The 21,793-nt window shown below is 33.5% G+C and overlaps 1 protein-coding gene across 4 annotated transcripts in view; it reads left to right on the top strand.

Moving 5' to 3' along the window:
- The window catches only part of LOC106661404 (syntaxin-1A), a 64,621-nt gene that overhangs the window by 28,112 nt on the left and 14,716 nt on the right, over window positions 1-21,793 (top strand). The gene's annotated exons all lie outside the window — the stretch shown is intronic.

The raw sequence follows: 21,793 nt of genomic DNA, 5'->3' as shown, positions 1-21,793 counted from the left end.
AATCCATAATAATCAAAACTGTGAATTACTGTCTGCATGCTGAAAGTTGTGTTAGAAGTTAATGCAACCTCTAAAGATATCTTATTATTAATTCGTTCAATTTATTGCCACCAAAAATTAATAATGTATGCTAGTTTTTATATAAATGCAGTATCGAGCAACCTCTAAAACCTTTCTCCACTTGATGGCCGCTCAGAACGTCGTTTGTTTAGGACTGAACCCTTCTCATTGTTCTTTATTTTACCATTATTTATCATTTTTATCTTATTATTAATTCGTTCAATTTATTGCCACCAAAAATTAATAATGTATGCTAGTTTTTATATAAATGCAGTATCGAGCAATTAATCTTTACATTTTTGAGATTTAAGAGAAAAAGTGGTATGTACCAATACTTTTTTGACCCGTTGTATTTGAATTGTTGTCAAATATCTTTAAAATAAACCATGTAAAGCGTGTTCTTTCTTGGGCGGTGTCCGACAACTGCAACTGAGTCATTGTTCCGCTTTGCTGTCGTCATATATTCTTTTAATTTCTGTAATTTTCGTTTAGCGTAAATATTTCGCGAATTATTTCTCTCTCGGCTTGGAGTTTCCCAATTATTCTTAGAAGTGGCTCATTAAGGGGATCCCGCAACCGTTGTATCGAGTCAAATGACCAGTTAGTACTAATATACGTGAACGACCTTTCGAGTTTTTCATCCCAAACCCTAACGTGTTCAAAATGTCTATTCGAATAATTTTTACGATTTTTACTCTTGATTGTAAGAACTACTTAATGAAAGCCCTTTTATACGTTCCTTAAGTATACTATTTTAGTATTCTTTCTTTTTACATTTTTTCCACATTAATTGACTTCTTAAATGCCAAAGATAAGCAAAGAGGCGGAGTTGCTAGATAATCTGTTTAAACGTGCCTTGGTGGAGAACTGGCTAACCTGTTGCCAATGAAGAGTGTGGTATTACATAGTTCCGAAATGGCACACTTGCATCATAAATTTTCAACTTTAACGCAATTAGCACAGCTTGCGTTAGAACCCGAATTTAGAGTATTTCTCGCAACCGTCATATTGAGTTAACATGTGTTATATTTTTTAAGTTTTAACAATATAAATATAATTGAACTACCTTTCGAGATCTTATGTCTAATGAGCTAAAATGTTATAAACAGTTATTCGTAAGCCCTTGTTCGGGATTAATAAAGATTAATTGATTTATCTTTAAATGACAAAATAAGTCACAATTGCTAAATTAGAAATTAATTAAGAGCCAGTTCCATAAAGTTCCAGAGTTTTTGCAATTTAAAATTTATAATCTCGTTTGAGTAATAATGTTAAATATATATATCACAAAATTAATTCTTAATTTAAAAAATAGGATATGTACTAATGACGTTGTTTATTCATTGATAATAAATTATCATAGACTCAATGCGTTTTGACAGTAATAAAAAATATTATGTAACTGTTCTTGATTTTCAACATTCAAGGGATATGATAGTTGACAGCCTAATCTTTCCTTCGGGTTGATATATTTAGATCGAAGGTGGGCTCTCAATGGGATATAGGCATGGCATCTCAAGATAGAGTTCATTAATAAATCGATGTTCTAGCAATACCCTTGAATCTCAGTTGTAATGTTTTAGCAGCGCATAACCTTGCATTATTGTATTATTATTCTTTGCTTCATAATTGGGTTTCTATCAGCTAGGTAAGTCTAACCAGACCAGGTTACTCCATGACTCGTATTAAAAACAATGGACTTTTGACATCCTATCTTTCAGAAAGACTGTTCCAACTTAAAATACAAGACGAACACTCTGAGTTGTGTGAAATCAACGCTGGCGTACCACAAGGTAGCATCCTAAGCCCCGTGCTGTACTTGCTGTGAACAAGTGACCTACCACTGATGGAAACATTTGGAAAACAGTCACATTTGTTGATGACACAGCTGCCCTCTCATTCGAATGTGTACATGCATCCACGAACCGACTGCAAATTGCAGTTAACAGGATGAATTGTAGACAAACCAATTCTCTTCAGTAGTAAATTAGCTCCTTCCCAGAATTCAGTAAAATATTTATGATTTATAAACATTTAAATTGGAAAGCTTATATCAAAAAGAAAATAAAGTAACTTGATTTCAACTACCGTCAACTTTATTGGTTGCTGGAATGGAATTCCCGGCTGTCAATACAAAATAAAATAATGATTTAAAATGACATAGTAAAGCCTACTGGATTTATGGTATACAACAGAGGGGTGTGCCAAAAGAGCAATACCATCATAATACAACGGTTTTACGAAATATGGTAGATACTCCTTGGTACGTTCGCAAAAGTACCTACAACAAAAGAACGATTGGAATTTTCTTTGTTCCAATATTCTAGCTCTTATCTTGTTAGGGACGAAATAAAACACGTGACGGGAATCCAGGAGGGTCGTACATGATGTGACATATTGGCAAATGAGGAAATCCAACTTTTCTGAAAGTCTGAGACGAGGCGGCTTTTCCCGGGGCAACATTGTTGGTCAATTGTAAATTCATGAGAGGCAGAACTCCTGAAAGGTATGACGAAGAAATAGGATCGAACCCATTGTTAAGTCCTTTCTTTTCAAACGAGGCCGCAGGTATGAAAATAGAGAGGCAAAGTTCAGCTTGATTGATGTCAAAAGTTAAAATGATGTGCGAGGCGTGTAAAGTTTGATTTCTATAAAAAACGGAACTCGCCATCACCGTGTCCAATTATGCTTACCTATCCACAAGATTAGATTAAAATTTACCCGGAGAGGGAGCTGGCTCTCGTTTCTTCGGTGAAGCGGTTTAAAACCAAGCGGCCACGAATGCCGCAGGGAGTGAAGTATCTGATGTAAGCAGGTATAAATAGGCTTCTGAATCAGAGACCTTGTCTATGGCCGTGAGAAGGCCTTACACTCGTCTGCAAGTATTTTCCCAGAATTTGTCTTACTGGGCCCAATTATGATTATTCAAGACTCGCCGTAAGAAATTGTATTCCTATGCAATCAGACCTGCCTGAATGATCTTGCATTCTTTAATAAATAAAAATGTGTGGTGATTAGTGACCGTTAATCGATAATTATTCAGAAATCGTGAGATGCGTTCTGGTGTGATGTAGGTTTCAGAAAAACATTTTCTTTATCGTGCCACGTTTCAATCTTTATTGAGATCATCTTCAGGGCCTGGGATTTACAAAAAATGTTTACTTTTAACAAATACATTTAGGATGTGGAAAAGTTAATTTATACAATGCAAACTATATTTTTTATATTCAATCAAAGTATTTCTACTCACTCAAAGTGTTTGTCTTCTGTATACTACTACTAAATACTAACCAAAAACAAAAAAAATTTTAATCCTCAATTTTTAATAACGGATTTACTTAAGAATAGTAAACATGAAGATTGCTTATTTTGTAACCAAACACCTTTTCTCGTCTTTTCTCCATTTTAATCCAGTTGTATTCTCTTAAACCATGGAAAGACATCATCTTGAACCAGAAGTTCGCAATATTATTGTGTGAATGAGTCGTCGAGGTCACCTGCAAGTGGATATTGCAGAGGCAATTGGCATTTCTCAGAGCATGGTCTCACGGGCTTTAGACCGATTCCGAGAGACTGGAAGTGCCAGTAGGAATCTGGGCAGTGGATCTCAGTGCATTACGACGCTAAGGGAGGACAGACATACTGACATAGCTGCCATAGTACCGGCCTGATCCTAAAAGAAGTACAAGATGGCCTTTATCAATATCGTATGCCCCTTTGAGACGAACTGCAGCAACAGCCCGCACGCTACCAGCAACGCAAGAGAATATGGTGCAGCGAGCGCCTAGAAGAGAACACCAATTGGAATGCTGTTATGTTCACTCATATGTCGCGTTTTTGTCTGTTTAGTGATAGCAGAAGAAGATGGAACTCACCGACAGAAACGCGACTCATCAGTAAACATAACAGCATTTCATTTGTTGAGTATCTGGAATTGGGGTCAAGCCCGGGAGACCCCGCTCAGAGAAACACCAGCTGCCACTGCGATATCCACTTTCCGGTGACGTCGTTGACTCACTATAATATTGCGAACTTCTGGTTCAAGATTAAGTCTTTCCATCTTTAAAGAGAATACAACTGGATTATAACGGGGAAAAGTCGAGAAAAGGTGTTTGTTTACAAAATGCGTTATCTTCATGTTTTTTATTCCTATGTAAACACATTATTAAAAATGAGAATTAACAAATTTTTTGTTTTCTATTTTGCTTTATCCAAGTAAGAAGAATATATCGGTTAATCTAATTAAAATGAATAGAAAAATAATAAATTACAAATATTTCTATTCCAATTTGCAATCTAAATGGTAACTCATAATTTATTTAATGAAATTGCTGAAATTATAGATCAAAGTTATGAAATGAATATCATTAATCCATATGTTTAATATATGGAATGAATCTAATTTAAGGTATGCTTCAACATTTCAGTTGTACGTAGAAATTGCCATATCGAAAATTGTCCAAAAGTCTTATTGGAAAATGGCAAATATGTATTTGGAATTTTGGACTTTGAATTTAACATAAATTTGCGTTGTTTAGCCACAATTCCGTTGTAATCTTTCAAAGCATTTTGACGTATTAGTTTAGTGAAAAGAGTGTTTATCATTAACGGGTGGGATTTTGTTGTAGCATTTCACATACCGTGTGTTGAGGGCATAAGGACTCCTATTGTTCTTTATCTGCATGGAAATCGTTGGATAATGATCAGCCTTATTCGGCTCAGTTTCTCGCTTTAGTGCTGTTTCCTCACATCCTCAAAAAAAAAAAAAAAAAAAAAAAAAAAAAAAAAAAAAAAAAAAAAAAAAAAAAAAAAAAAAAAAAAAAAAAAAAAAAAAAAAAAAAAAAAAAAAAAAAAAAAAAAAAAAAAAAAAAAAAAAAAAAAAAAAAAAAAAAAAAAAAAAAAAAAAAAAAAAAAAAAAAAAAAAAAAAAAAAAAAAAAAAAAAAAAAAAAAAAAAAAAAAAAAAAAAAAAAAAAAAAAAAAAAAAAAAAAAAAAAAAAAAAAAAAAAAAAAAAAAAAAAAAAAAAAAAAAAAAAAAAAAAAAAAAAAAAAAAAAAAAAAAAAAAAAAAAAAAAAAAAAAAAAAAAAAAAAAAAAAAAAAAAAAAAAAAAAAAAAAAAAAAAAAAAAAAAAAAAAAAAAAAAAAAAAAAAAAAAAAAAAAAAAAAAAAAAAAAAAAAAAAAAAAAAAAAAAAAAAAAAAAAAAAAAAAAAAAAAAAAAAAAAAAAAAAAAAAAAAAAAAAAAAAAAAAAAAAAAAAAAAAAAAAAAAAAAAAAAAAAAAAAAAAAAAAAAAAAAAAAAAAAAAAAAAAAAAAAAAAAAAAAAAAAAAAAAAAAAAAAAAAAAAAAAAAAAAAAAAAAAAAAAAAAAAAAAAAAAAAAAAAAAAAAAAAAAAAAAAAAAAAAAAAAAAAAAAAANTATATATATATATATATACATTAAAACATGTTAAAACCGGCGGGAAAAAAATATTTTCTTCACCACTCGGTATTTTGTACAAATTCTAGGAGATAAGAAAATGAAGCCTTCGAATTCCGTCGACGGGAAAATTACAAACCACGTTTGTCTCCTTCCTCCTCTTCCGTCTTTCGCACCGGACGAAAAAATAAATAAACAGTTGGAAATAGAACTGGTAAAAGGGAAAGATTTTTAAAAAATCGGCATTTTTTGCAATTACTGTCTTTGATTTTATTGGTATAATGTTTTAAAAAAGTGAAAGGATGAACTGGGAGAGAATGCTTACATTTCGTAATGAAAATAAAACAAGAATACCTTCAAGTGGATTCCCGGACATGAAGAGATAGAAGGAGATGAACATGCTGGACCAACTAGCAAAAAAGGCATCTTTCTCACCCATGTGATGGTTAGAGACCAGAACCACAACGAAATGCACCGGAGTATTGCGTAAGTTGGAACGTATGAGGCAAGATAAGAGATTTATAAATCTCTCAAAAAGGAAGGTGAAGGAACTCCTCTCTCCCAGAAGGCAGGATTTGAGGAAACTTTTAGGCCTCTATACCGGCTACCTCTCAACTATAATTTGAAGAACATGGGCAAAGCAGAGACAGAAACACACCGACTCTGTCAGGAGGAACGAGAGACATCGGAACATATCCTTTGTGAACGTTAAGCGTAGCGCGGTTATGACTTTTCTCACACCAAAGGATATCCTCGATGAGGCACCAAGGAAAGTGCTTAGTCTTATAAGAAAAAGCACACTTTCCATGGTATGCATATAATTTATAGGGATTCCACAATAGAAATACTTAGGTCGCAGTGAAGAAAAGAATTGTAATAATTTTATAAATCAAACTCCCCCCATTCCTCAGGATACGCTTTTCTTCCGAATCCGTCATTTGGGAGATAAAAAGGAAATCCTTTACCTTTCGAAACAACAAATATTGATTGATTTGACAAATTGAAAAATGGTAAAAGGAGGGAAAACTCATAAGGTGGGGTTGAGATGGGGAGTAGATGTCCGAGTTGATCGAGGTCACGATAGCTGAGGTGGTAGAGCAGCGGCGCATCTAGCCGAAGGTCGTGGGTTCGAATCCCTCTCGTGCCATTAACTTTTTTTCATCTCAACTAAAAACCTTAATTAATTTTCGAAACAACCTTTATTAACGGCTTAAAATCCACAAAAGAGGTATCTAAACAGACGAATTTTTTCTAAGCATTCTAAATTTCTGAACGCACTGCTCAGTATGGAAAAAATCAGTGTGGTTGATGGCCCCGTAAGAGGACCAGAATCGACCAGAACACCACAGTTGCACGACTGGCTGGTGGTCTTTAAACGATTGGTCTGCTGTACTTTTTAAGGATGAGTGCAGATTGCTCTAAGAAAGGCGTGAAAGAGTGTGGAGAAGGCAAAATGAAAGGTATGAAGTCTAATTTTTTCCAGAGCCAACTTTTCAACGTAGCTCAGTGATGGTGTGGGGGAGAGTCGCACATAGTTGGTTGTTGTTAGTGGAGGGTCCTTGACGGCCACTCGCTATGTGGATGAAATTTTGGAACATCATGCGTTGCCTACCCTAGGTGAAATCAGCGACAATCCTATTCTAATGCACGATAATGCCCGTCCACATCTCGCTCGCATAGTACAAACAACTTCAACAGCATAACATCAGGGTCTTAGTCTCGCCAGCCCGTTCTCCGGACTTAAAGCCCATCGAACGGCGTCGATGGCCGCAACGGTTTAGGCATTGACACGGCGCTCATCACTGTAAGGCAAAGGTCCGGGTTCGAATCCAGCGGCCCTACATTCGAACCCGACATACTTACAAATGGGCTTTTATTCAAAAACACCGGCCCCTGAGGTTTATATGACCTATATCGTAGTTGAAATACCTCCGTTAAAAAAAACAACCTCAAATAGGCAATAAGAGCACACACGTCACTTCCTGATAAACTCCACGTTCTTGAAAGGTCTCTTCTTGAAGAATGGCTAACCTCCAGCAAAGAGACATTTCCAGACTGGTAGAAAGTATGCCGAGGTTTCTTCGAGATGTAATTAAGGCAAGAGGAGGAAAAACGTAAAATTGCAATGTTAATTAAAAGTATAAAACAAAATTTTATCTGTCCGTCTTTTTTTTCATTTTCCTTAGTAATTTACTTTTTTTAAAACTTTGTTAGACAAATACTCAATTAGGAAACGTTAAAAAACCTGAAACTTTGATTAATATATAAAAATATATACAAATCAATTTATATTACAAGTGGATGGAATTTTTTTACCTGTTAGTGTATACGGACATGTTCACGAATTTTCTTGTAGAAAATTGTTTAACTCTGTTAATATTTGTATTAAATAACATTGAATTTAACATGTAAGAACACAAACTTATGTTTTCAATCAAAAAACCATTTGTCTTCTTATAATATACTGATATCCACTAGCACAATTTTGTAATGAGACTAGTTTTATGATGGAATAACTAACTGTGGCAAAAAAATTAAAACTGAAAGGCAAAAATGGCCAAATGAACTACTTTTACTCTGAAACTATGGATTAATTTTTTAGAAGGGTCCGTTCTCAGATTGGACTGGGCCCCGGCAGCTGAGGAATATTCGATCGAGGGGCAGTTCTCGCCACTCTCCGGCATTCGCCGACCGCGCCACCACCCCACGGCAAACATATGCAGCTCCGCCAAACTTGTCCAGGCCAATATTTGCTTTCCGACGTGCCGATTGGGGATCAGGATCGAAATAAATATCCACCCACCTATCATGAAGTTCAAGGACACGCCTTTTCCTTTTTTCATCACACGTTTATACACATCGATTGAGCTTAATTTGTCTGAATTCTCTTTTATAAGGATATTTCTTTAACCTAACAAACCTGATTTTGCATCCCTGTCAGTTTATCGTATACTTTTGTCTCCAAAATGATTTACCTTCTTACGTATTGTAATGTACAGCTCGACATTCGGAAGTGCCTTTGAATATCATCCATGAAGATGATTTCTATTGCCCCTCACCTCCTTCGAGGTAAAGCTGTAATGCCCTGACCTCTAACTCGACATAGATCAGGCTTTGACCCCTGGTATGGGGAAGCTTGAGGACATTCTGCCTTTTAGGGCCCGATGCACCAGCTTGGTTTAAACTCAATTCAGTACTGAACAGAGTTTAACTCAAAAATTGCCGTTTTTCAATTTTTCTTGAACCGAGTTCAAACGATGATGCTGGTTCAAATCTGAACGACCGTGGTTAAACGGAGATCAGAGCTAAACGTCGTCCATTTCATAATAATATAACCTGTTAAAGGCGTGTTTTCAAGATTCAACTGTTGATGTTTTTGTTTACAATTCCAATAAAAATGTATTAACTTTTGATTTGAAAACCACTGATCTTTCTTAGGCAATGTTCTTAGACGATTGGCTTAATTTTGTTGTTCTAAAAAGGAATAGTCAGTCTGACAATTTGTATTTCTTTTGCGCTAGAGCTCAACGCATTTTATCACGCATATCTACTTATTCTAATCAAGTCGTGTCCTAATTTGGCCAAGTATTTTATAAAATCATAAATTTTGTGCCAAAGAAAGATTTTGCAATAGTAGATACGGTAATTTCCATTTCTTTAACAATAGAAATAAAGCATTTTCCCGACGCCTATCTATATTTCTTATATGTACAATATATAAGTCGATTCCAAAGAAAGTAATGCTTATGACAAAATTCTATGTTTTAGCAAAATTTTTTATTACTGCATTACTACTACTATAAATGTGAACAACTTTTTTTTTCAAAGACGCTACCTAGCATTGCCTGGTAATCCGAGGGAAAAGGCAAACATCTAGATTTTTCAGTAATAAATCAGGCAATTCAAAAGTTAAATAATACTTACGATAAAATTCTAACAATTTTAGCATCAACTTCAAATACAATTGATGCTTATTTTTTTTAATGTTGTTTAACTATTTTACAAGAAACAACTAAAAACTAGTTAAACTAAATCTGAGCAACAAAACTTAATGTAAGAACGTGCCATAATACAAACCTGTTAGTTAGTAAAAGAAATTTCATTTGGATAATATATGACTACAAGGGTAATCTAACGGATGAAGTTTTAAAAATAAATGTAGATGAACAACAGATGACGAAGAACTGGTAGGCACATAATTGGCATGTGTACAAAGGAAGGGTTTTAAGAACCAACAAGCCCATTTTCACGAATGAGTCAATGATGGATTCTTTAATTGATTCACAATGTCAAGGAAAATGTCTCAGACATATCTGAGGAATAAAATACTATACGGAGACTACAATCAGTTTTACCAACTCGTGATTGAACTAGGATCAGTTGAACGGTGGTCCCTTACATATGGTGCAACGTGCCCTTAATGACTTAGGGTAAAGGGCGGCAATCCACCAAATAATTCATCTTTCTCCTTCTTAGATTTCCTTCATATTTGATGGACTGACGCCCTCTACCCTTGGTCATTATTTCCCCAAATTTACACCATCTTTCTCCTTCTCTGGCTCTACATTCTGACTTATCCATATATCTGATTCTCGGTTTACATACGTTATCTCTCATCCTAACATTTTCACTTTTCCTTTTTCCCAAGATTTAGCAAACTCCTACAAGATCCCCTGGTCCAACTGACGTTACCAACAAAATTCTACAGATACATAAAACAAAACCTCCGCCAGTAGATTCATCAGATTAACGATTAAACAGATTAATCGTGAACCTTAATTAATCAGATTAATCGTTAATGGTTGAAATTAATCTTTACTCGTTAATCAACATTAACGATTGATTGATGAATACTTAATTTCGCTAGAGTCGTTATCATATCGTTTTGTATTAAGCTATGATCTGCTGAATTTTTGTATAATAATTTTCAGCTTTAATTTTATTTGAAGTTTTCGATTTTTAACTGTAACTTTTTAGTATCGAATTACACATGAAAACACTGTTCACTTGATTGCTTAAATTTGCTTTGATAGGATGGCGGGTGAATGTTACTTTTAGAAAATCCTTATTCAGTTGATCTGATTAATGATTAAAGATTAATCACTATATAGATTAACGATTTACTTTTGTAATTGTTAATCACAAACAAGATAAATTATTAACTTTTTAAATCGTTAATAGTTTCAAGATTAATTAATTGTTAATCATTATTAATTTCATTCGATTACACCAACTCTGCATTCAAACAATTGAAAATACTTGTGATATTTCATAATGGGGTCTGTGGACGATGAATTTTTGATATTTCTATCCTGGCACTCAGGCCAAAATGATCGAAAAGTACCGAATTGTTAAAACGACTACTTCACAAACGATATACACTTACAATAACCAACAAAAAACAATACTTTACCCTGCTCATACCCTATATGCACATAAACACATAAGGACTTGAAATGTAAGGAACAGCCACGTTCCATTTCTAAGCAGACGCTAAACCCTTCACGATATAAAATCCTCCGAACAATAATACTTAACTCCCTTTTATGTCTTCATTCCGACCTAAATATCCCATTTGTATGCGATCTTACTCAATTCTTTGCAAACAAAATTCATCCCGATACTTTCACTATATTACGAAAAATGGAAAGACAAAAAATGGAAAAGGCACTATTTATTCATAATTTACATACTTTTATAGTAGTGCTGGGTGGCAGTTGAAGTTATAAAATAATTAATGATACACACAGTAAAACGCACGCTCACATTCAACAATTCATTTATGTATGTATGACTCACACTTCTAACACTATGTTCCTGGTTCAAAATTTATTATTGTGGGTCGTTATGAATATATATTTAAGTACATCTTTCCTTCCGTTCCCTCTACTTACTTCAAATAAATCATCTCAAAACGTGTTGCGCCGTTGCATGTACATTCCATAAAATCCATTTTTAGTGCTTTGATTCAGAAGATTTACCCCAAGCCGGAGCAAAATGTTCCGAAGTGCTTTTCTTTTACAGGGAAATTCCTATTTTCTTGTTTTGCTTATGAAGCGTTATCCATGTTGCTGAACATTTCATTTCGTGACTAATGATTGTTTTGGTTAAATATGTACAGTTCATTTTCTAACAGTGTTTTCTCCAAATTTAGGATGTTAAAATGTACAATTGCAACGTACTAACATTGAACTATACAACATTATTAACAACCACACAAACACACGCATATATTGTTGTGCTTCACTGTACTAACAATAAGAATAGAATGAATCTTGAATAAAAACATGTTTAGAATTTCAGCAAACTAAGCAAAGGATTTGAGGAAAATCAAATAACGATTGTCACACTGTCACAATAATTTGTAATAAAAAATGCTAGTAGATATAATTGCGAGAATCAATGTCACAAGTTTTAATTTAAGGGAATTATCAAATAAATGCGAGTTATCAGTTTTGGTTAGGCGTTCCGTGATGTCCTCCGAAACCCTCGCTAGAGTTGACTGTGCAGTGCTCTTCCCGGTTCGTGATATGATAAATTGATAAAATGTTCGAAGATAAAATGCGATTCAACGATGTTCGACTCGTTCAAATCTTCAAAAATATTACCGTGCAAAATTCCTCATTTTGAGAGGTTCTTTGACGGTCTGATCGATGTGGTAAAACATTATAAAATTAGAGAGAAGTTTTTTACTTTTGTTGTTATTCTTTCATTGTTGTATCTACAAATAACGCTCGGTTTTTTATATCACGTAGTTCTTTAAAATACATTCTGTACTTTAGATATTAGCATTGTTTTATTACCAATTTATGTTTCTTGATTTACCTAAATAACAACCCATATCTATAGAGCAATCGTGAATTATATAATTCATGCATAAATAATCCATTTGTACATATAAACAGTCTTTTTATTATAATAGAAAAGACATGAACTCCGTAAATATAAGCCTAAAAGGCGTAAGCACATATTGTTCGATAAATAATCAACATGTGTTAAAAGGAAATGTATGCCTGCCAACGTACCTGGTTATCCAATTGCCTTGATAAATAATATGTAAATAGATGTTCTTGTCTGTTAGTTGGTTTGATTTGTATAGCGTGTTCTTGAATAAGACTTATTGCCTTATTTATTTATTTAACTCATGTACCTGCCCATTGGACTTAACTCGAAGTGTTGTTACTCCCCGATGTGCTGGACTTATGGTGTACCTCAGGGGAATTATGTGGGTCGCTAGTATATTCCTTGAGCTAGAAGCCCAGAAGATCGTCACTTCCTAACCACGGGGTTAGGCTCCGACGGACGCTTTCGAAGACGAATAAGTACATTCATACCTATGTATAATGTACTCATTCTGATTAGTCGTTGTAGTACTCGATATTCCTTCATCGACTTAGATTCAATATTAATAATCTAAATTAGGATTGATCGGATTTTATAAATATTCTGCTAATTACCCTTAAAACACACACACTGTTGGAGGGGCGATGGTGACTATATTTCACTATCAGTCCCTCACTACTCACACTAATAAATACACGCACTCAAACAAAACACCGTTTTTTACCCTCAGGGTGCCGGTGTTTTTCATTTGTAAATATGTCGGGTTCGAATGCAGGGCCGCTGGATTCGAACCCGGAACCTTTACTAAACAGTGATGAGCGCCGTGTCAACGCCTAAACCGTTGCGGCCACCGATGCGCCAGTTGTTTAATACCTCTATTGTTTTGTGTAATGTCTGGGGTTTTTTTTAATATGTTTTCCCCTAAACTATTTTAGGTTTAATGTATATTTTAAGATAAAATGCTTATTATATTTAATACATCTATGTGAAAAAAGTGAATTATGCCCTGGATCCAACCGAATACAACTGTGTAAACACATACTTTAAATCAAAAATTATATATTATTATAAAATGCATACTACATACACGTTTATTGGATTAGCTAAATACGAGGAAATGTCAATTGATTAACTGATGTCGCCAAAGCCTTTTTCATGTAGTAATGTAATAAATTATTATTATTATTAGTTATTATTAATTATAGTAGTATTTTATTGATTATTCGAAAATCGTGAGATGCGGTCTGGTATGATGTAGGTTTCAGAAAAACATTTTCTTTATCGTGCCAACGTTTCGATCTTTATTGAGATCATCTTCAGGGCCTGGGATTTACAAACATTGTTTAAATTTAACAAATACATGTAGGATCTGGAAAAAGTAGCATCTCACGATTTTCGATTAATCATCGACTAACGGTCACTAATCACCACACACGCAGTATTTTATTAGTAAATCTTAAATATCAACTAGATTTAGCAATAATTCTTATATGTTTTTTATTAATTATTTAATTATTTTTTATTGTTATATTAGTGGCAAATTATATTTCTTAATTTATTTGTATTAACAAGAGAAAACAATGTCTAAAAGCGTTCACGATGTTCCAAGATTTAATTCCGGCCCCCACCCTTGGTTCAATTAATGCTCGAAGAGGGCTCAAGAGAAAATAGGTATTTTGTACCGAAAATAGCTTTTTATCGTAAGTGTGGTTTATTGGGGGATGAAATTGGAAGCTGGGGTTTTACCACTGGCTGTAGATTTCATCGTGGCGAGATCATAAATTTATTTTCTTCCAGGGTCTGCTGACCTCATTTGGCGTTCTAAACGATCTTTACTCTCCTGAGCAATTTTCGTTTCATTATTATATAAATGAACACCAGTTTGAGACTTTTGGGATTGGCGGTGTTAGAAAGAATGTCATAAACAATATTAGTTTTAGTCGCAAGGGAAAAAGCCTCGCCATGTTTTTCCAGAAATATATCAATTATTTCTTTCAATTTTTTTCAAGGTCAGCAAATTGAGTTATTGAGTATTAAGAATGCTTTGTGATTTTTTCGTTACAAGTTGTGGAAGAAATCACCATGTCGGAATAGAAGGCCACTATTTTAGATAAGTGTTATCAGTAACTATGCAATTCGGTGTCAGGAGGAGCTTGCAAAGGAATTTTTGAACTAAAATCAACGAACGTTACAAAACAAAAAATGAAACCTGTTTTCAATGCATGATTAACATTATAAGTTCTTATTGTCTAAGGGATTAGAAATTATTAAAGAAATTTTATAATTACTCTGTGAACTTAACGGAAAGCAAATCAGCTTTGGTTGGTCATGGCTTTTGTCATCTACAAGTGTACGGATTATGATGTTTTGTTTAACCACCGAAAACAATGTGTGTACCTTTTAATAAAAATCATAACACGAGGACACATATTCTTAGCCATGTTGAATATAGAAAAGTGAAACATAATAGAATTAATCGGGACGGTAAAACTTTTCCCCATTACGAAAGATCACGTGATAGTTCAAAGTAATAGTTAGTACATTCCGTCTTTTGAATATTGACCCGGACTAAAAGTTCTTAATTTAACCCAACTTGATTCATAATTAAATTAGTTTATTTTTTCTGCCAAACTTTGTGATATTGTCCTTCTTGACGTTTTCTCCTTGGATATTTAACATTTTATTTTTTGCAATTTTGATTATTAATTTTAAATCTACTATATTGTTATTATTTTTCTCCTCACCAGGTGTGGTAGATATTTCCAACCTTATTCTTAGTTTTAGATTTAATAACTGCTTACCAAATCTAAATTTATGATTATTATTTAACTTTTTTATCTCAACTAAAAACCTTAATTAATTGAAAGATTGGTCAAGCGGACCACGAAAACTAGTGAATTATTATTTAACTTAGAGTGCCGAAGAATGACAAAGTATCGTACTCTGACTCTTCAAAATGACTTATTTAAAGTCATGCCTGATGACCAACTATGGAAGGCGGCGAAAAAACGAAATCAGTCTGACTACCAAAATAGCAAGATTACTTGGATCAAAATTATACATGATTCAGTTATTGGTTTATCGTCCCTCAGGAATGCCTATTTCCGCAAACTTTAGTGTCTCTACTATTGTCTTCTTTTGGGAGTTGTCTTGTAGATGTAGTTTTCTGGGTGTATAATATTCTGCCCCCTTTGAGGGCTTTTGTATTCCCAGTAATGTACTTACAGCACATCGCTGAGTCCTAGTTCATCAAGGAATTTGATTGTTAGGCCCGGTTTCAGTGGTTGAATTTCTTCTACAGTTACCGTGTACATACATCACAAAACTCTTACTCTCGCGGCTAGTGTAACACCATAATTTGTTAGTATGTGTTGGTGCCTCCTCTGCTTCCTTGGAGAATCTGCAAGTGTCATGCGGGATTAAATCAATCTTCCTCAATTCCCCGTTCAGTCCGCAGTGCCCTGTTAAGAATCCTGTGGAAATTGGAAGTTTTTCCTCATTCTTTTGATCCATTCTGTTGCTTCTCTCCTTCCATACTCAAAAGGGGTTCTTGGATTGTATATGTCCAATGAGCGCATCCTTTGTTCCTTCATTTTCATCCTACCTTTTGATCTAATATACTTATTGATGACCAATATGAAGACTACCATTAGCAATAAGGAGGACCATCATGCAGTATAAACATTTATTTGCCTGCTTTGGCCTGGCGAATAGCTTGGTACAAACCATCTTTACACCAACGGGCTAACATGTGAATCTTTATACCACAAAAGAGATGTCCTGTAATGAGAAATTTTTATTCTTTTATAACACATAGCTGTCTGTATATTTATACTAAACTTCTTCAAAATGCAGAGGAATATTTGTAATTTATTCTTATTCTGTGTTAATTAAATTAACCGGCGAATGGATATTGCAGTCAGTTAACGTGTCGAGGGCTTTAGCCCGATTCCGAGAGACTACAAGTGCCAATAGGTGACCTGGTAGTGGATCTCAGCGCGTTACTATGCTAAGGGTGGACAGTCATTGCTCATAGGACCCACCAGTTCCTAAATGAAGTACAAGGCCTTTATCAACACAAACGATTCGTAATGCCGTAACGTAAACGAATTGTATGCCCCTTTGAGACGACCTACAGCAACAGCCCACCACTAGCAACTTAGCAGAATATGGTGCAGCGAGCGCCTAGAAGGGAACACCGATTGGAATGCTGTTATGTTTACTGATAAGTAAGTTTCTGTCTGTATAGTGATAGGCGCCGAAGTGTCTACCGAGAACAGGGGATGCGTTCAATGCCCCCGTACAATTTTCTTACTAGCGTTTTTCTAAGCTTTAATTTTATCAGCTAATGGTCTCCCTAGGTCTCCTAAGCGTTTCGAAAGAACCAACCATTCCTTTTCATTCTTTTAAAGTCAACATTTGTCGGGAAGGAGTCATGATAACATTAGCCTGAAATCATTAAAATAAGGTTGGATATGTTAACATATTCACGGATACGCTCCAATTCAGTTAATAATTTTGAACATAGAGGTTGTTTTAACACTCAAAGATAGATAAGAAAAATGTGATCTTTCATAGGTTTCTAGGTTCATTAAAGGCTGTCGTTATAGTCTTGAATCTAGTATTGCGTATGATAACAGTGTCCTTGTCCTTTATTGAGAGTGTACCCTAAGTAGAGGTGTTTAAATCTATAAAAGCCGCGGGATGAAACTGTCCTGTATACGGAGATGCCTCCAAAACAGAGGACATATCGGAGTATATGTACATAAATTGGAAAAATCAGACGGTTGTTCCATATCGAATATTGCATGGATGGCAGCTTTTTTACACTAAGAGAAATTATTCATTATTTAATTAGTGTTCATTTTTAACCTGCTTATTCTGACTATTTGATCTGATTTTTATATATCATAAAAACTCAGCTGTCGTTATTTTGTAAGTAGGAAAGAAGAATGTACGGTTTATACATAAATATATACCGTTTAACTTTTCAATGTGTATAAAATTTGAGTTGATAATCTCGGTGGTGAAAAATAAACGTTTGCTACCGTCACATTTGCATTAGCATTAGCATTAAACCATGATTAACACGTACGTCACAGATGACGTTAAAACACCTCTAATCCCATCCTTCGTAACGAGGCTTGTCTTAATCTCGGATAAGCCTGAACTTGTGAGACGACCGGAAAGGCCGACCGAAGAAGAGGGGTTGCCGTGCCTCCACCCACATTTCTTGATTAAAGGATCTGGCGATATCCGCTTCCCTAATGTTTGTTTTTACACCTGTATTGTAATGCAATGGACGTTAAGCTAGGGTGTATTAGTTCCGCCCCAGGTTCACCCTTCTACCCTAATCACGATGGTCAGGAGGGGATCGATTTTTGGCCCTTTGGAGGGTTAAAAATTGGTGGTTATAACGCGTGATAATCTTTTTATGTAATTAGTGCCATGTTGAAAGCCGCAAGTCGGTTCTAATGTAAACTGACGGAGAATTTATAAAATTTCGCTTTTTTTTTTCTCCTTAACATTCGATGAACATTTTAACTGTATCATTGAATATTATTCAATAATATTTTCGTTGCATACTCAGTATCATATTTAATTTTAATCAAGTACTTTTAACTGTAATCATTTCTCTTCATCGTGCCCTGTTAACTGCGTCTATCAGACTCTTTAGCTTTTCATAAAATTCGGTAGTTGACCTTCGTTTATTTTTGTTGGTCGAGTTTCTTTATAATTTTATAAAAGGTGGAATCAAGAGGAATTAACCGAAGGTGTGTGGTAATTCTCTAAGGTAATTAAAATATTTTTATTAAAAGGGCTTGGCTGACAGAATATTACACAAAGCCACCGTTGAGGATAGTGAGAAGCCGTAACACAGGCCAAAACGGCGAGGATAGGCGGACCAGTATGATTGGAAACGAACAAAGGTTCATCATCATTCATTCCGTCGTAAGATAATGAAACAATATGATCTTATAATAGATTTATTAATTGGTTATTGCGATCTTCCTAGGCTTTCGAGCGTAAGGGGCGGTTACTTTGGAAAGTTTATTTTGTATGAAAGACCTTTTTATTGATCAATATCGCATTATTTTTAGACGGATTTAATACAAAAGTTATTACCACATGGTTTACAATTGGTCTCACTTGTTTGTTAAGAATTGTCGAGCTCTTCATACTTAAAATCAATGCCAAATGAAATATGTTATTAAGTAGGCTGAACATTATAATATTTTTTTATTTTTTTTTATATTATCCGATATTTTCTTTTATAGTTCAAGCATAAAAAAAGATAAAATACATAGTTTAATAGAAGCCAACGGCGACGTACCGTGGGGCGTTGGGTAATAAATTAAGCTCATCCGACCCGGCGCTCCGTCTCTTCTAAACCCGCCCGACATCCCGACGTTTCATTTTCCAAGTCCGTACAAGGTTATATGTTTAAACAAATAATAATTCGTACAACGAACAATTATTATTTTAACGATTGTGCAATTAATTACGTACTGATTTTTTTTCTTTATCTTGTACTGTTAATTACGTACTGATCTTCATAAAAGTAAAAAAATAAATTTTTTAACTTTAACCAATGTGCAGTTAATTACGTACGTTCATAAAAGTAAAAATATTTTTTTTTACTTTAACCAATGTGCAGTTAATTATGTACGTTCATAAAAGTAAAAATCATTTTTTTCTTTATCCATTGTGCAGTTAATTGCGTAGTGATATTCATAAAAGAAAAAAAAATCCTATTTTTTTTACTTTAGCCAATGTGCTGTTAGTTACGTACTGATATTCACAAAAGTAAAAAAAAATCAATTTTTTAAATTTAACCATTGTGCAGTTAATTACGCACTGATGTTCATAAAATAAATAAAAAATATAACTATTGTGCAGTTAATTACGTATTGATATTCATAATCGTAAAAAAAAAGAAAAACAATATTTTTACTTGAACCATTGAGCAGTTAATTAAGTACTGATATACATTCCAAAAAGTCAATTTTTTACGTTTTCCTCATTCTGTGCCAATTTCTAATCTACTACATTTGACTGAAGAAAACCTGAATTACCCACGTAGCTCAAAGCCGTACTTGCAATGATTAAACTACCTAAAAGGACATTTCGTTATTTCATGAATTTGCTAAAGACGTCAATAAGTTTAATGTAATAAGTTATCTTGATAAGTTCTCTTCATAGCTTTTAATTAAAAAAAAAAACACACACACACACACAAAGACCCAGTTGTTATGTGAACAATGGACTTTCCCTATTGGATTTGTTTTCCATCAACTTTATTAGGCTAATACATAGTACAGAAAAGAAACTCAATTGGTTCAAATTTCCTAATACAAAGGAAAAATATATATGTTTATACAACTTAAGTTGGTGCTATATGCCTTGAGGTAAATCCAAGAGGTACAAGCAATACAAATAATGAGAAGAGAAAATAATAGGTTAAGGGGAAATGTAGTGAATAGGGAACATAAATTACCAAACGTAAAGAGAAAAAAAATAGTAATTATAATGTGTGGTGTTTAGTGACCGTTAGCCAATTTGGAGATCGTAAGGTGCTGTCTGGTGTGTCGTACGTTTTAGAATAACATTTTCTTTATCATACCAACGTTTCTATCTTTTATTTTTTTTTAATTTTTTTTTTTTTTAACGAGGGTTCGCAACAGCAGAGGTGATATAAACCCTCAGGGTGCCGGTGTTTTTGAAAAAAAAGTACTTACATTTGTAAGTATGTCGGGTTCGAATGCAGGGCCGCTGGATTCGAACCCGGGACCTTCACCTTACAGTGATAGGCGCCGTTCGATCTTTATTGTGATCGTCTTAAGGGCCTGGGATTTATAAACATTGTTTAAATTTTACAAATACATGTAGGATGTGAAAAAATTTATACAAGGCTAGAAAATTTTAAATAAAAAAAAATGAATTTTTACAATAATAGAAAATTTTAGATTTAAAAAAAGAATGAATTTATACAATGCTAGAAAATTTTAAATTAAAAAATGAATTTATACAATGCTAGAAAATTTTAGATTAAAAAAAAGAATGAATTTATACAATGCTATCAAATTTTAGATTAAAAAAATGAATTTATACAATGCTAGAAAATTCTAGATTAAAAAAATGAATTTATACAATGCTAGAAAATTTTAGATTCAATCAAAGTCTTTATACTTCGTAATTATAGTAGTTAAAAGTTGTAAGAGTGGTTTTAAAAAAATGAAGTGAAAAACTTAGAATTTTCCTTTTTAAATAGTAGTACTAATTTTTTTTTTACTGTTCTTAGCCATATACTCAAAGAGCTGACTTATTTAGAAAAATTTTGGGGAATTAGTTCACATTAATTTGATCTTATTAGGGACTTAATGGAACCACTTAGGGCCTTCATTCAGAAAACAATTAAACATGAACGTTAATTTTGGTTGGGACAACACCCTGTTTATAGGACATCTCATACTACATTTAATTTTTTATATTTGACGCTATAATTTCCCCATCTATTGAAAAAGTACCACAAGGTTCCGAAAAAATCTGGTGTTTGGGCACGAATAATTTTTCTGTATGACTTTTATTAGTTTTTTAGCATTTTCATATGCACTCCCCCAGCATACGAAGACTATTGAATTTACGATTGTTTGAGGATATAATAAATTTGAAATACAAAGGAAATGTTACATTTGTAGAAAGTAAGAATTTCTTACTCCATGCTGAAGTCGTTTGTGTACTAAATCAATAGCAGTCGTCTATAATCACGTCTAGATATTTAATTGCATGACTTGAACCACCTTAACACATCTATCACATAGGAGTTTATCAAAGCATTGGAGACAATAGAAGGACGTTTAGGGTCAGTGTGAATCGAATTCTGGAGATTAAAGCATATGAACTTGGATTTACTACCAAGCTATAGTCGAGTATAAGCAAACCATTTACTAAGAAGTCTCATATCAGATTGCATCTATTTTTCTTCGTCTTTCCATGATTTGCCTGAGTAATGAGCGGAAATATCACCTGCAGAGGAAATTAGATCCTTTTAAATGTTCAGTGCACAAAATCTCGTTAACTTAAACTAACAAGAGATTGTGTGGAAGTCCATTATTTATTTTTGTACTCGTACTCAGGCTACTTCCAATACGCACGCATTGGTTGTGTTCAGAAAGATACGAGTGGAACCATTTCTTAAAATGGAATCTTAAAACTCTCTAAGAGCGTTGTTCTGTGAGCAATAGAGTCTCTCGTTTGGATTTTTTTTTTCGTTAAAGAATTTTAATTATATCCAGTTTTGTTCATCTACGTTCCGGTTTGATACCTCAGTTGATTCACAGCAAACTATGTTTATACAAATTTGACTACTTTCGCCTAACTATTTTTGTAAGAGATATGTAGGTCATAGAAGAAAAATAACCGTTGGCATTTGCAGATTGTTCTAGTTAGTTAGATTTTTTTTAACTTAGAACATTT

This window comes from Cimex lectularius, unplaced genomic scaffold (assembly GCF_000648675.2).
Source record: "Cimex lectularius strain Harlan isolate CLEC.00 unplaced genomic scaffold, Clec_2.1 scaffold17, whole genome shotgun sequence".
Classification (NCBI taxonomy): domain Eukaryota; kingdom Metazoa; phylum Arthropoda; class Insecta; order Hemiptera; family Cimicidae; genus Cimex; species Cimex lectularius.
Note: the sequence above shows the minus strand (reverse complement) of the source record. Positions and strands in the feature narration are given on the sequence as shown.